Source organism: Somniosus microcephalus, chromosome 13, assembly GCF_052327205.1.
Source record: "Somniosus microcephalus isolate GS21.2 chromosome 13, FLI_Smic_1.0, whole genome shotgun sequence".
In the NCBI taxonomy this organism is placed as follows: Eukaryota; Metazoa; Chordata; class Chondrichthyes; order Squaliformes; family Somniosidae; genus Somniosus; species Somniosus microcephalus.
In genome coordinates this window covers 15976725-15989470 of record NC_140999.1, presented here as the reverse complement: position 1 = coordinate 15989470, position 12746 = coordinate 15976725, and the positions used below count along the sequence as shown (strand labels likewise).

Genomic DNA, 12746 nt, shown 5'->3' with positions numbered 1-12746 from the left:
ATGGCCTCCGAGTCCCAGTCGGCGGACATCGGCGGCTACTGCGTAGTGACACTCGTAGTAGACGGGACCGTGTACGATCATTTTAAACTTCTGGTCCTGCCCGACCTCTGCGCTGCTGTCCTGCTGGGGTTAGATTTTCAGTGCCACCTTAAAAGTGTTACGATGGCGTACGGTGGACCCCTACCCCCACTCACAGTCCGCAGCCAGCAGCTCCCAAATTGCCCGCCGCGCACCAGGTGCAACCTCTCCACACTCAGAGTCACCCCCCCCCCCACTGTTTGCTAACCTCACCCCCGACTGTAAGCCCATCGCCACAAAGAGCAGGCGATACAGTGCCGGGGACAGGGTTTTCATTAAAACCGAAGTGGAGCGGCTCCTGAAGGAAGGGATTATTGAGGGCAGCACCAGCCCCTGGTGAGCCCAGGTTGTGGTCGTTAAGACCGGCGAGAAGCAGCGCCTGGTCATCGACTACAGCCAGACAATAAATCGCTACACCCTGCTGGACGCCTACCCACTCCCCCGCATAGCTGATATGGTCAACCAGATCGCGCAGTACCGCGTCTTCTCGACCATTGACCTGAAATCAGCGTACCACCAGCTCCCTATCCGCCCTGAGGACCGCCAGTATACTGCCTTTGAGGCAAACGGCCGCCTCTACCACTTCCTTAGGGTTCCCTTTGGCGTCACCAACGGGGTCTCCGTCTTCCAAAGGGAGATGGACCGGATGGTAGATCAAAATGCGTTGCAGGCCACTTTCCCATATCTGGACAATGTGACCATCTGTGGCCGTGACTTGCAGGACCATGACGCAAACCTCGAAAAATTCCTCCGCACCGCCCAACTCCTGAACCTGACATATAACAAGGAGAAGTGCATATTCCACACAAACCGCCTCGCTATCCTTGGCTGTGTTGTGGAACACGGAGTCATCGGCCCCGACCCCGACCAGATGCGTCCCCTTATGGAACTCCCACTGCCCCACTGCCTCAAGGCCCTGAAGAGGTGCCTAGGGTTTTTCTCCTATTATGCCCAGTGGGTCCCCTACTATGCGGACAAGGCCCATCCGCTGATCAAGTCCACCTCTTTTCCCTTGACGGCAGAGGCCCGCTTAGCCTTCCACCGTATCAAGGAGGACATTGCCAAAGCCACCATGCACGCAGTGGACGAATCCATCCCCTTCCAGGTGGAAAGCGACGCGTCCGACTTTGCCCTGGCCGCTACCCTCAATCAGGCGGGGAGACCCGTGGCCTTTTCATGAATCCTCCAAGGCCCGGAGACCAGACACTCCGCTGTTGAGAAGGAGGCCCAGGCGATTGTGGAGGCTGTGCGTCATTGGAGGCACTACCTGGCCGGAAAACGATTTACCCTGCTCACTGACCAACGCTCAGTTGCTTTCATGTTTAACAACAAGCAGAGGGGCAAAATCAAAAATGACAAGATCTTGAGGTGGAGAATCGAACTTTCCACCTACAATTACGAGATCTTGTACCGGCCCGGGAAGCTCAATGAACCCCCGGATGCGCTATCGCGTGGCACCTGCGCCAGCGCGCAGATCGATAGACTGCGGGCCCTCCACAATGACCTCTGCCACCCGGGGGTCACCAGGTTCTTCCACTTCATCAAGGCCCGCAACCTGCCTTACTCTATTGAGGAGGTCAGGACCATGACCAGGAACTGCCAAGTGTGCGCTGAGTGCAAACCGCACTTTTATAGACCAGACAGGGCCCACCTGATAAAAGCCACTCGCCCCTTCGAGCGCCTGAGCGTTGATTTTAAAGGGCCTCTCCCCTCCTCCGACCGCAATGTGTACTTCCTCAATATTATTTTTGAGTACTCCCGTTTCCCGTTCGCCATCCCCTGCCCGGACATGACCAGTGCCACGGTCATTAAATGTCTGAACGACCTCTTCACCCTGTTCGGTTTCCCCAGCTATATCCATAGCGACCGGGGCTCATCGTTTATGAGCGACGAACTCCGTCAGTACCTGCTAACTAGCGGTATTGCCACAAGCAGGACCACCAGTTACAACCCCCGGGGGAACGGACAGGTGGAAAGAGAAAATGCGACAGTTTGGAAGGCCGCCCTGCTAGCCTTAAAATCTAGGGGCCTTCCAACCTCCCGCTGGCAGGATGTGCTCCCCGATGCGCTCCACTCTATTCGGTCACTGCTCTGCACTGCCACTAACGCCACCCCTCATGAGAAAATGTTTGTCTTCCCAAGGAAGTCCACATCGGGGACATCGCTACCGCCATGGCTGACGTCCCCAGGGCCGGTCCTACTGAGAAGGCACGTGAGGACCCATAAAACGGACCCCCTGGTCGAGAGGGTCGACCTCCTCCGCGCCAACCCCCAGTATGCTTACATTGCATACCCGGACGGGCGGGAGGACACAGTCTCCATAAGAGACCTTGCACCCTCGGGGGCCGCAGTAACCCACTACTCACTACCACCCCCCCCCCCCCCCACGATCCGATATCCAGCCCCAGCAGACGGCAGGCCTGGGCCCCGCGACAACAGGCAGTTTCAGAATATGAATGAAAGGCCGACCAGGAGTTTTAAGATAGGTCAACCAGTTTTGGCCCGGGACTACCGCACAGAGAAATGGCAGCCAGGAACGATCTGTACACGGTAAGGACCTCTAATGTATACCGTGGACGTTGGAGAGAGCATTGTAAGATGCCATGCTGACCAGATTCTAGAGTCACTGGAAAACGTCAACTCCACACCACGATCTGATACACCTGGCGATGAAACCGAAGTACCAATTGCATCTACCTCAGAATCGGTGATATTGGAAGCAGACGAACCAAACAACGACATTGATCCTGACTCAACCTTGCCAGAAGAACCTGATATCCCAAAGAGGTGTTATCCAGACAGAATCAGGAAGCCTCCTCAAAGACTGAACTTATAATTGCTTAACTTCAACCAATGTATCTAGCAACCGTAATTGTAATTATAATGAGTTATTATTTAGTTGTTAAATGAATGTTATGTACTGTTTATCTAAAAGGGGAGGAATTGTTGTGTATGTACCTTTTAAGGGAATAACTGGTCTCAGACTGCAGTACCGGCAGTGACCACCCCTGTATAAAAGGCCCTAGCAGGCTTCTGTAGTTTTCAGTTTCCAGGTTTTCTCCATTCAGTAAAGACTTGTTATAATCAACTCCTGCAGTCCGTGTCTCAATTATACACGGACATAATAATATGATCCTTACATATATTTAAGAGTACCAAACTGCTGAGGAAAGCACTTGCTCAGCAGCTCAACCCTCTCTTTTCCTTAAAGCTAAATAACCTATCTGTCCCAAAGATACGTAGACCGTAGACTGCATTCAAAGAATGAGGGAGAGCATACTCTCTGTAACACTGACACCTCATAACTTTGATTTAAGCAAACAGTTACTGTTTTCACGTAAATGCTTTGAACTCCCTCAGTGTCATATTTAAACTCTCTACTCCCTTTGGCGACTGTTGGAATGCAATGAAGTTGAACAGGTTCTCTTGTCACGCACTTGTTTGAAAACACATAATCGTACATTTGCCTTGAGCACTTATGTAAGTTCCTGGCAGCTGAAATCAACTGCTGTAAATTCCTGCATCCATTTCCTTGAGGGATCATTTGACTCTTCTGTTATGTGAGAGGAAAGAGTTATGATGCACTTTACTACATTAGCAAAATGAACCCCAGTTTGAAAACCTACGTCATCGATAGTGAATTGGAGGTGACACTTTAACATTTGGCAGGCAGAGCTAGTAATGTAAAGGATACATTTGGAATGAGAAAAATCCTTTCAGTCTATCAAGCCTGCTCCCTCCAGTTCATGCACAATCTATCCTTTCACAGACTCAATCTCATCATTGTATTTCCTGATGGAAAGTTCTGCATCAATACCTCCTGATCTTCCAAAGTAATCAAATAAGATTTGAGAATATTCAAAAAGCCTCAAATCTCCACGACTCAACTCTGCCCTGCTACCTTCTGCAGCCAACATTCTTCCCACCTATAGCAGAAACTGACCATTGCATACAGTCAAGCTTTTGATCATCTTAAATTATAATCATCCCTACAGCCTCAAAACCCATTCTCAACCAGCTGCTTTCTGAATCAGTTAAGCAATACAGATTTAACTGCTTGTGCATATACATTATTCTGTGGTGGAGGGGGAAGGGTGTTGGAAGTTCTTCTAGCCTCCTGTTGGCTATCTCAAGCTGGATAGATGTGGTTGTTCTGTTCTGGATGACTTTGTTTACACAGGAAAAATCCAAATGAGGAAGAAAAAAAAGACTTGCATCTAGCACCTTTCACAACCTCAGGACGTCCCACAGCACTTTACAGCCAGTGAAGTATCTTTGAAGCATAGTCACTGTTGTAATGTAGCAGCCAATTTGCACACAGCAAGCTCCCACAAGCAGCAATGTGATAATGACCAGATAATCTGCTTTAGTGATGTTGATTGAGGCGTAAATATCTGGCAGGACACCGGGGAGAACTCCCCCTGCTCTTCTTTGAAATACTGCCATGGGATCTTTTACATCCACCTGAGAGAGCAGACGGGGCCTCAGTTTAACATCTTATCCGAAAGATGGCACAACAGCCCAGACCTTTGTGCTCAAGTCTCTGGAGTGGGAACTTGAACCCACAGCCTTCTGACTCGAAGGCAAAGAGTGCTACCCACTGAGCCACAGCTGACACTGTAAGGAAGGTTATTTACAATTCCCTATTAGAGAAACCTGCAGTTCCACCATCATCGCATCCAACCATCTTTTAAATTACTTTGAGGATCATTGTCTCTACTAATACTGCCTGGAAATTCATTTCATCATTCTGTGCTTGAAATAAAACTGCACAGCATGAGCCATAAGTTTGCCTTTCACTAGTTTGAACCAGCCATCTGATTCTACTGTCAAGGGTTTTTATTTACCTTTTCTATATTACTCTATGAGGCTCCGTCTAAGTTGATTCCTTTCAAAGCTGAAGAGAACCCAAGCTTCTGCAGCACTTCCCCAATACTCAACCTTCTGACACCAGGGAATCAGCCTTGTCGTTCTTCTCCGCATCATCACCAGGGGGCTGAATATCTCCCTCGTGTCTTGGTTGCAAAAGCAGTACAACAGTATTCAAAGGGTGATGTGACCACAATACTGTATGTTTCAATATCACATCCTCTATGCAGATGTAGAAGGCTAAGAATATATCATGTGAACAAAGATTGACCGCGTTTATGCAGAACAGCCACTAGTAGCACCAAACCCTAAACCACTTAGCCAGACAGACATAGGTAAAAGGGGAAAGCAGAATATTAAAAAAGGGAAGTGATAATACATATAAAATTCTCTCTATCTCTCTCTCTCTCTCTCTCTCTCTCTCTCTCTCTAATATATATAGGCCCAGATATTCTGATCCCTATGGGTGGGTACGAGCTGTGTACCCACCCGTAGGGACATTGGAAATGCCGGTTTCAGGCATGCCAAGCGCATGCGCTGAAAACCGGCATTTCCGATCTGTCAACAATCCTTTTGACAGATCGGACGCCTGCCCTGGAGCAGGGCCTCTGCGGGCAGATAGTTCCGCTTTCTGGAGACCCTCTGCCCGCAGAAAACCCTTAGAAATCTTACGCCTGGTGAAAGCAGGTGTAAGGCCTGCTTTTACCAGGATGAGAGTTGAAAAAAAGTAAGTCATTTATAATTTTAAAATACTTTTTTTTTTAAAAAAGTAAGTTTATTTTTAGCCCTGTAAAAAACTTTAATTATTTTTTTCAAAAAATTACATTTTTGCTTAAAATATTAAATTTAGTGTAATTTCAACTAATTTTAAAAAGGTGATTTATTTTTTAATTTATTTAAAGTTTTACTATGTTTTTTCATTGATCTCCATTCATATATTTGACAGGTCTATCTGTCAAGTGTATGAAGGGAAATTCCCTTCTTTGATTGGCTCCCCATGGCCCATGTGATCCCAGGGACGCTTGCAAACCGCCTGCGCCCTCTGGGATACGTGGGCCCTGCGCACTTGGAGTTTGGAGAGGCCCAGGAGCGGAAGTATACGCACCTCAGGTAAGGGCGCAGATTTTTTCCAGATCGGAGGCCTCCGCACGCGGGAAGCCTCCAATCGGAAAATGCAGCCCAATATTGTTGTGTCAGTACCTTTCTACCTAGACACAATTTAGGACTCAGAACTCAGAGATTCAAACATGAAGTGCTTTATTGGAAGGAAAGGAAGTTCTGGCAAGTTCCGAACAAAGAGAGCTAAACTTAACAGAGAACACCCAACCATTTATCTCCTGTGACAGCGCCACCACAGGTGGGAGGAGAACACACAATAGAACGCACAATACATAACATTTCCTCCCCTCTTAAATGGAAGGTCCATATTATTCCTCAACAGGTAAGTTACTTTCAATGCATTCAACGAACCTAGGGTAGAGGTAGACTGCCTCAACTCCTGACTTTACCCTGGGGTTTATTCTGCCCCAGTCTTGTGGGTAAGTCACTAAGCCTACAGATCCAAGCGTCTTGGAGGCCGCCGCTCTCTGACAGGATACCGGCGGTCATCGCTGGCTTCCACAGCAGTAGGCATTGACACAGGCCTGGATGGAGAAGGTGCCTGTGTCAGTCGAAAGTCAGGAGTTTGCACAGGTGGAACAGTCTCTTTGACTTCCTGTGTTGGAGAAGAGCACTGTGGCAAAGGATGCTGGGTTGCGGTATCATCCGGAAACTGTTCAGGCCAACCAGCCGTTGGAGCCTCTGTGGCTGTCTCTGCTCCTAGCAACAGTTGATCTGTGTGTCTTCTCCAGACGACGTCCTCAGCAGTCTCAACCGTGTAAGACACAGGGCCCGTCTGCGCGATCACCGTAGCAGGAACCCATTTCGGTCCAGTGTTGTAGTTTCGAGCTAGGACGTGCTCTCCAGGGTGAAACCGTCTCTCCTTGGCTCTTTTCTCTCTCTTTTCAACTTGAGCTTGTTGTTGACAATGGACAACCTGTTCTGCCCTTGGAGGTTTGAGTAAGTCAAAATTTGTCCGCAACTGCCTCTTCATCATGAGCGAAGCGGGGAAAGTTTTGGTTGTGGCATGCGGCTCGTTCCTGTAGGACAACAGGAAGCTGTTCAGACGTTGGTGGATTGAGCCCTGACCTTGCAATGCCTTCAAGGCGTGCTTCAAAGTTTGCACAAACCTTTCTGCCTGGCCGTTAGTAGAGGGATGATACTGCAACCCAGCATCCTTTGCCACAGTGCTCTTCTCCAACACAGGAAGTCAAAGAGACTGTTCCACCTGTGCAAACTCCTGACTTTCGAATGACACAGGCACCTTCTCCATCCAGGCCTGTGTCAATGTCTACTGCTGTGGAAGCCAGCGATGACCGCCGGTATCCTGTCAGAGAGCGGTGGCCTCCAAGACGCTTGGATCTGTAGGCTTAGTGACTTACCCACAAGACTGGGGCAGAATAAACCCCAGGGTAAAGTCAGGGGTTGAGGCAGTCTACCTCTACCCTAGGTTCGTTGAGTGCATTGAAAGTAACTTACCTGTTGAGGAATAATGTGGACCTTCCATTTAAGAGGGGAGGAAATGTTATGTATTGTGTGTTCTATTGTGTGTTCTCCTCCCACCTGTGGTGGCACTGTCACAGGAGATAAATGGTTGGGTGTTCTCTTCACCCGAAGGCATGATGTGGGATATGACTGCTCCCACACCATATGGTGATGCATCACATGCTAGCTGCACGGGTAGCTTTGGGTCGAAGTGTGTCAGGACCTCCGATTTCAGCAATGCTTTCTTTGCTTGGGCGAAAGCTTCGTTGCACAGTTCAGTCCATTTCCATGTTTTGCCTTGACATAGCAACTGATGTAACGGCTTCAGCAATGTTGCTAAGTCTGGAATAAACTTCCCATAGTAGTTAAGTAGCCCCAGAAATGAACGTAACTGGCTCACATTCTGGGGTGCTGGGGCCTCCACGATCGCCTTGACCTTTGGCGGCGCCTTATGCAGGCCAGTAGCGTCAATCACATGCCCCAGGTACTCAACTGAAGACTGAAAGAATTCACATTTGTCTTTACAAACTCTGAGTCCGCACTCTTTCAGTCGTTGCAGTGTCGCATCCAAGTTCAGAAGATGATCCTCATTTGTCCCAGTGACAAGGATGTCATCCAGGTAGCACTGGACTCCTGGCAGTCCACTCAAAATCTGATCCATTGCCCTTTGGAATAGAGCAGGGGCCGACGTAATTCCAAACGGAAGGCGGCAGTACCTGTATAGCCCCTTGTGTGTCACAATTGTCAGCAGCTCCTTTGATTTGTCATCGACATGCATTTGTAGATAAGCCTGGCATAAGTCTATTTTGCTGAACTTTTGCCCTCCGGCCAGGCCCGTAAAAAGATCATCAATGAGGGGAAGAGGGTACTGTTCCGCAGACAGCACCGGGTTAATAGTCACTTTAAAATCCCCGCAGATTCGAACAGATCCATCCTTTTTCAGGACAGGAACAATGGGTGTGGCCCATTTGCTCATGCTCACAGGCTCCAGGACTCCATTCTCGACTAAGGCCTCCAAGTTAGCCTCAACTTTTGGCCTAATTGCATAGGGTACAGGTCGGGCTTTGTGAAACTTCGGCTTGCTGTCAGGTTTAATGTCCAGTCTCACGCTGATCTTTTTCATGCTCCCAAGTTCCCCATTGAAGAGTTCTGCATGTTTGTTTAACACTGCAGTCAGACCTGACTCCCCTTTTGACATCATGCGGACTGCAGGCCAGTCCAGCGTGATTTTCTCTAGCCACGCACGTCCCAGTAGCGATGGGTAATTTCCCTTTACCACATATAGTGGCAGTTTTGCAGTCTGTCCGTTCAATTTAACTGTCACCTCAATGACGCCTCTCATGGCCACAGGTTCGCCGGTATACGTCTTTAGCACAATGTTTGTTGGCTGAAGGGTAAGATGCTTTAGCATTTTGTTGCAGACAGTGTCTGAAACAAGGGACACAGCCGCGCCTGTGTCCACCTCCATCCGCACTGATTGTCCCTCCACCAGTGGTGACACCCAGTAGCCATTTGAATCACCTGCAACCGTCAGTATGTGCACCTCTTCCTCCTCAGAGGTGTCGCTCCCCTCTGTTTTGCTTGTTCCATCATACTGCACTGAATGAACACTCTTTTTCCTCTCTTGTCCAAATACAGACATTTTGCTTCCATGCTTCCCAGCTCTGTCTGTTCTTTTTTTACCTCTACAGGTGCGTTCAATGTGACCCTTTTTGCCACAATTTTGGCATTCCAGCTCCATACACCAGCAGTCATTAGCGTGATGGCCCGTTTTCCCACAACGGTAACATGTGCCGTTCCGCGCACCTTTAGGCTCAGACGACACCTTGTGAACTCTCCCTGTTGAACTCAACTGGTGAGCCTCCTTTTCCGCCATCTCCATGGAGACACTAACTTCAATGGCCTTTTCAAGAGTAAGGTTGTCCTCAGTAAGAAGGCGCTTCTGTGTGGCTGCATTTTACAGACCACACACAAGTCTGTCTCTAATGGTGTCATTCAGCACCTCCTTGAACTGGCAGTGTTCCGACAACCTTTTTAAAACAGCAATAAACATAGTCACTGATTCCCCCTCCTCTTGATTCCGTTTGTGAAATCTAAATCTCTCAGCAATAACCAGAGGTTTTGGTGAAAAATGTGCTCCAAGAATTTCCACTAGTTGCTTATATGTTTTAGTTCCTGGCTTATCTGGCTGCACGAGGCTGCGAAGTAAATTGAATGTCTTCAGCCCAATTACACTCAAAAAGGTAGGCACGACCTTTTCATTTGCCACCGCATTCGCCAATACAAAATAGTCAAAACGTTCCGTATATGCGCTCCATTGCTCCACATTTTCATCAAAATCACCGATGTTTCCTAATATAGTAGCCATCTCACGTTACAAATTAAATTTTCTGTTTACTCACTGCACCCGTAACGTACGCAGATTCATCCCATCCTCGTCGCCACTTGTTGTGTCGGTACCTTTCTACCTAGACACAATTTAGGACTCAGAACTCAGAGATTCAAACATGAAGTGCTTTATTGGAAGGAAAGGAAGTTCTGGCAAGTTCCGAACAAAGAGAGCTAAACTTAACAGAGAACACCCAACCATTTATCTCCTGTGACAGCGCCACCACAGGTGGGAGGAGAACACACAATAGAACACACAATACATAACAAATATATATATTTATATATATAAAACAAAGTTTTCAGTAAGTAACCTGTTATTGTCACATTCTTCAATGTTGTTGCATTGTCTGTGCTGAGTTAGCTGATTTTGGCCAGAGTGGCAGTAAGGAAGATACAATTGGCCACAATTGTAGATATATACAGGAAACTCTTTGGTATCCGGCACTGATGGGACCGGCATGGTGCCGGTTGATAAAAAATTCCGGATAACGGAGAGGTATATCTACCGAGGCTATTTTTAACAAACAAAAATAAAAAAATCAAGAAATGTGCAGTATAATTGGGTACTCACCTACAGAATGTTGTGTTAAATGGATGGTGGAAGATGCTTGATTAAGTACAGTAATGCCAAACAAAACTTATAAACGATTGTATACTGTAGTTTTCGGAGTGAGAATTTTGCCGGTTAAACGAGAGTTTCCTGTACAGTACTGTACACAATTTAATCATATTGGCCCAGAAATTCGGGTCGGGGGCTTCCCACGGGTGGAAGCCCCCGACCTGCACTTACCTTGCACGCCGGCCGTTGAGCTGTGGGCCCCTGTGGAATTCTGATCCGGGGCCTGGTCCAGCTGCCGGCGCGCAGTGCTTGTGTATCCCAGAGGCGCAGTTAGTTCGGTGCATTCCCCTGGGATCACGTGGGCCATGGGGAGCCAATCGGAGCAGGGAATGCTCCATTCATAAGTTTGACAGGAAGAGCTGTCAAAACTTATAAATACTACAGCCCCAAAACAGCACTAAATCTTCAAATAATTTTTTTTTTAAATCACATTTTTTAAATAAACTATAAATTACATGAAATAACTATTTTAAACAATAATTTAAATTTTTGAAAAAAATAATTTTATTTTCTAACGGGGCTAAAAATAAACTTACCTTGCTTTAAAGTATTTAAAAATAATAAACCTGTGGAAAAAATGTTTTAATTTTAATTAATTCACCACTTACCTTATAAAAAGCAGGCCTTATGCCTGCTTTTTAAATGTGTAACTTCTGGAGACTTACCCTCCCCGAAAAACCTGCAAAAAAAACTGAAGTTCAATGCGCACGCGCAGCCTCTCCTGCGCACACGTTCGAACTCTGAACCCCTTCTTTCAGGGGAACGGAAGTGCTGGTTTCCCGCGCATGCGCAGTGCATGCAGGAAACAGGCACTTCCATTGGGCTTACGGGTGAGTACCCCGTGCGTACTCACCCATGGAGACCCGAATTTCTGGGCCATTTACTTTAGTGCTGTATGTGATTATGGTCTGAGTCTATATGTGGGTTAATGAGAGACACCTATTACATACAATGGAGATGAGCTTTGAATTGGATTTCAAATCTTAATAAATTCACTTTATTTATTAACATCAGAACTTTGATCCGAGCCGATTTTGATCCGAGCTTTGATTTGAGCTGAGATGATTTGGCATCTCGTACCTATACTTCTAAGAAAGAAAAGGACCTTCAGAAATGTCTCAAAGTGCTTCACATGTATTTGCTATGAATTACAGCGACCGTTGTTATGCAGACACACACACAATACAACAGGATGTAGTCAGTGGGACGTTTCACTATTCTGCACTTGTATAATACCAAGTTACCAACAATGCATTCATTTCCTTATCTTGTTCACTTCTGGTGTCAATGTTTAGAAATTAGTATCTAACAGTTAAATGGTTTAAATAGTTACCTTTTTAATTGTACCCGATCCACCCAATAATTCCAGTAGTTTTAAGTGTGGTCAGTTGTCCAGGACATGTTTCCCTATTTATTTAACGGGAGGGAGGAAGTTATGCAACAGCAAGGTCTGTTTCCCTCGCCGTCTGGTTGGGAGGACTACCACCCTCCATTCAAAACATCTGTCTCCCTTGCAGTTTGGTGGGCTGGGGTGGGAGGAGGGTGCATGCTCATTACCTTGAAAAAGAAAGATTTGCATTTATACAGCACCTTTCATGACCACCGGACATCCCAATGCCCTTTACAGCCTTTTGAAGCGTAGTCACTGTTGTAATGTAAGAAACGCAGTAACCAATTTGTACACAGCAAGCCCCCACAAACATGTGATAATGACCAGATCATTTAGTTTTTAGGTGTTGTTTGAGGGATAAATATTGGCCAGGACACCGGGGAGAACTCCCCTGCTCTTCTTCAAATAGTTCCATCCATGGGATTTTTTTACATCCACCTGAGAGGGCAGACTTGGTTTAATGTCTCATCTGAAAGACGGCCCCTCTGACAGTGTCGCACTCCCTCAGTGCTGCACTGGAGTGTCAGCCTACATTTTAAACCTAAGGCCCTATAGTGGGACTCAAACCCACAACCTTCTGACTCAGAGGCGAGAGTGCTACCAACTGAGCCACAGTTGACACTTTGGTAGGCTGGCATTTATTAACCATGTGTAGTTGCCCTGAGAAGATGATGGTGAGCTTTTTTTCCCCTGCAGAGTCGCTTCGAGCTGGAGTCATGTGGGGTAGTTGCTCTGGAACAAGTGTTTTAGACAATTTTTTTCTGGTGCCAACACACAAATTAAAATTCAATTTCATAACGTGTCATGATGAGAGTT

The 12746-nt window shown here is 47.0% G+C and overlaps 1 protein-coding gene across 1 annotated transcript in view; it reads left to right on the top strand.

Moving 5' to 3' along the window:
* The window catches only part of LOC147108088 (guanine nucleotide-binding protein subunit alpha-14-like), an 86997-nt gene that overhangs the window by 38121 nt on the left and 36130 nt on the right, over positions 1 to 12746 (top strand). The gene's annotated exons all lie outside the window — the stretch shown is intronic.